Genomic DNA, 4220 nt, shown 5'->3' with positions numbered 1-4220 from the left:
GCGGTCAGGTTTTATTAAAATTGTGGTTGCAGTGGACTCCTTATCTGGAGCGCGTTCTTTGTTAGGAGCCCCTTCTAGATGTTCTGAAGGTCGCAAAAGACGCAGCGGTCAATGAGTGTTCATTTTTTTGCAGTAAAAACGCTGTTCTTAAGATGAATTTGAATATTTAACCTCCCGTAATGTCGTTATTGAAACTGGTTACTTTTGCCGCGTGTTTCTCGCAACATTTGCGCCGGTTGCAGTGTTAGAGAACTGGCACGCCGGCCCATGTGGTTCTCAGCGTTCGTGTGTACATATGTTTGATTCCTTGTTTCACTAAATTAAGTGTTACTGCTGACTCTGAAGGCGTTCAGGGAGTCTCTGGTGTGCAGTGTCTCCTTTTGTTGTTGTTTTTGAGCAGCGGTCAGGTTTTATTAAAATTGTGGTTGCAGTGGACTCCTTATCTGGAGCGCGTTCTTTGTTAGGAGCCCCTTCTAGATGTTCTGAAGGTCGCAAAAGACGCAGCGGTCTATGAGTGTTCATTTTTTTGCAGTAAAAACGCTGTTCTTAAGATGAATTTGAATATTTAACCTCCCGTAATGTCGTTATTGAAACTGGTTACTTTTGCCGCGTGTTTCTCGCAACATTTGCGCCGGTTGCAGTGTTAGAGAACTGGCACGCCGGCCCATGTGGTTCTCAGCGTTCGTGTGTACATATGTTTGATTCCTTGTTTCACTAAATTAAGTGTTACTGCTGGCTCTGAAGGCGTTCAGGGAGTCTCTGGTGTGCAGTGTCTCCTTTTGTTGTTGTTTTTGAGCAGCGGTCAGGTTTTATTAAAATTGTGGTTGCAGTGGACTCCTTATCTGGAGCGCGTTCTTTGTTAGGAGCCCCTTCTAGATGTTCTGAAGGTCGCAAAAGACGCAGCGGTCTATGAGTGTTCATTTTTTTGCAGTAAAAACGCTGTTCTTAAGATGAATTTGAATATTTAACCTCCCGTAATGTCGTTATTGAAACTGGTTACTTTTGCCGCGTGTTTCTCGCAACATTTGCGCCGGTTGCAGTGTTAGAGAACTGGCACGCCGGCCCATGTGGTTCTCAGCGTTCGTGTGTACATATGTTTGATTCCTTGTTTCACTAAATTAAGTGTTACTGCTGACTCTGAAGGCGTTCAGGGAGTCTCTGGTGTGCAGTGTCTCCTTTTGTTGTTGTTTTTGAGCAGCGGTCAGGTTTTATTAAAATTGTGGTTGCAGTGGACTCCTTATCTGGAGCGCGTTCTTTGTTAGGAGCCCCTTCTAGATGTTCTGAAGGTCGCAAAAGACGCAGCGGTCTATGAGTGTTCATTTTTTTGCAGTAAAAACGCTGTTCTTAAGATGAATTTGAATATTTAACCTCCCGTAATGTCGTTATTGAAACTGGTTACTTTTGCCGCGTGTTTCTCGCAACATTTGCGCCGGTTGCAGTGTTAGAGAACTGGCACGCCGGCCCATGTGGTTCTCAGCGTTCGTGTGTACATATGTTTGATTCCTTGTTTCACTAAATTAAGTGTTACTGCTGGCTCTGAAGGCGTTCAGGGAGTCTCTGGTGTGCAGTGTCTCCTTTTGTTGTTGTTTTTGAGCAGCGGTCAGGTTTTATTAAAATTGTGGTTGCAGTGGACTCCTTATCTGGAGCGCGTTCTTTGTTAGGAGCCCCTTCTAGATGTTCTGAAGGTCGCAAAAGACGCAGCGGTCTATGAGTGTTCATTTTTTTGCAGTAAAAACGCTGTTCTTAAGATGAATTTGAATATTTAACCTCCCGTAATGTCGTTATTGAAACTGGTTACTTTTGCCGCGTGTTTCTCGCAACATTTGCGCCGGTTGCAGTGTTAGAGAACTGGCACGCCGGCCCATGTGGTTCTCAGCGTTCGTGTGTACATATGTTTGATTCCTTGTTTCACTAAATTAAGTGTTACCGCTGACTCTGAAGGCGTTCAGGGAGTCTCTGGTGTGCAGTGTCTCCTTTTGTTGTTGTTTTTGAGCAGCGGTCAGGTTTTATTAAAATTGTGGTTGCAGTGGACTCCTTATCTGGAGCGCGTTCTTTGTTAGGAGCCCCTTCTAGATGTTCTGAAGGTCGCAAAAGACGCAGCGGTCTATGAGTGTTCATTTTTTTGCAGTAAAAACGCTGTTCTTAAGATGAATTTGAATATTTAACCTCCCGTAATGTCGTTATTGAAACTGGTTACTTTTGCCGCGTGTTTCTCGCAACATTTGCGCCGGTTGCAGTGTTAGAGAACTGGCACGCCGGCCCATGTGGTTCTCAGCGTTCGTGTGTACATATGTTTGATTCCTTGTTTCACTAAATTAAGTGTTACTGCTGGCTCTGAAGGCGTTCAGGGAGTCTCTGGTGTGCAGTGTCTCCTTTTGTTGTTGTTTTTGAGCAGCGGTCAGGTTTTATTAAAATTGTGGTTGCAGTGGACTCCTTATCTGGAGCGCGTTCTTTGTTAGGAGCCCCTTCTAGATGTTCTGAAGGTCGCAAAAGACGCAGCGGTCTATGAGTGTTCATTTTTTTGCAGTAAAAACGCTGTTCTTAAGATGAATTTGAATATTTAACCTCCCGTAATGTCGTTATTGAAACTGGTTACTTTTGCCGCGTGTTTCTCGCAACATTTGCGCCGGTTGCAGTGTTAGAGAACTGGCACGCCGGCCCATGTGGTTCTCAGCGTTCGTGTGTACATATGTTTGATTCCTTGTTTCACTAAATTAAGTGTTACTGCTGACTCTGAAGGCGTTCAGGGAGTCTCTGGTGTGCAGTGTCTCCTTTTGTTGTTGTTTTTGAGCAGCGGTCAGGTTTTATTAAAATTGTGGTTGCAGTGGACTCCTTATCTGGAGCGCGTTCTTTGTTAGGAGCCCCTTCTAGATGTTCTGAAGGTCGCAAAAGACGCAGCGGTCTATGAGTGTTCATTTTTTTGCAGTAAAAACGCTGTTCTTAAGATGAATTTGAATATTTAACCTCCCGTAATGTCGTTATTGAAACTGGTTACTTTTGCCGCGTGTTTCTCGCAACATTTGCGCCGGTTGCAGTGTTAGAGAACTGGCACGCCGGCCCATGTGGTTCTCAGCGTTCGTGTGTACATATGTTTGATTCCTTGTTTCACTAAATTAAGTGTTACTGCTGACTCTGAAGGCGTTCAGGGAGTCTCTGGTGTGCAGTGTCTCCTTTTGTTGTTGTCGTTTTTGAGCAGCGGTCAGGTTTTATTAAAATTGTGGTTGCAGTGGACTCCTTATCTGGAGCGCGATCTTTGTTAGGAGCCCCTTCTAGATGTTCTGAAGGTCGCAACGGACGCACCGGTCTATGAGTGTTAATTTTTTCCAGTAAAAACGTAGTTCTTAAGATGAATTTAAATATTTAACCTCCCGTAATGTCGTTATTGAAACTGGTTACTTCTGATGCGTGTTTCTCGCAGCATTTGCGCCGGTTGCAGTGTTAGAGAACTGGCACGCCGGCCCATGTAGTTCTCAGCTTTCGTGTGTAAGTACGTTTGATTCCTTGTTTCACTAAATTAAGTGTTACTGCAGACTCTGAAGGCGTTCAGGGAGTCTCTGGTGTGCAGTGTCTCCTTTTGTTGTTGTCGTTTTTGAGCAGCGGTCAGGTTTTATTAAAATTGTGGTTGCAGTGGACTCCTTATCTGGAGCGCGATCTTTGTTAGGAGCCCCTTCTATATGTTCTGAAGGTCGCAACGGACGCACCGGTCTATGAGTGTTAATTTTTTCCAGTAAAAACGTAGTTCTTAAGATGAATTTAAATATTTAACCTCCCGTAATGTCGTTATTGAAACTGGTTACTTTTGATGCGTGTTTCTCGCAGCATTTGCCCCGTTGCAGTGTTAGAGAACTGGCACGCCAGCCCATGTAGTTTTCAGCTTTCATGTGTAAGTACGTTTGATTCCTTGTTTCACTAAATTAAGTGTTACTGCTTACTCTGAAGGCGTTCAGGGAGTCTCTGGTGTGCAGTGTCTCCTTTTGTTGTTGTCGTTTTTGAGCAGCGGTCAGGTTTTATTAAAATTGTAGTTGCAGTGGACTCCTTATCTGGAGCGCGTTCTTTGTTAGGAGCCCCTTCTAGATGTTCTGAAGGTCGCAAAAGACGCAGCGGTCTATGAGTGTTCATTTTTTTGCAGTAAAAACGTAGTTCTTAAGATGAATTTAAATATTTAACCTCCCGTAATGTCGTTATTGAAACTGGTTACTTTTGATGCGTGTTTCTCGCAG

This window comes from Amblyomma americanum, chromosome 1, assembly GCF_052857255.1.
Source record: "Amblyomma americanum isolate KBUSLIRL-KWMA chromosome 1, ASM5285725v1, whole genome shotgun sequence".
Classification (NCBI taxonomy): Eukaryota; Metazoa; Arthropoda; class Arachnida; order Ixodida; family Ixodidae; genus Amblyomma; species Amblyomma americanum.
The sequence above is the reverse complement of the archived record's forward strand: the minus strand, read 5'-3'. Positions refer to the sequence as shown.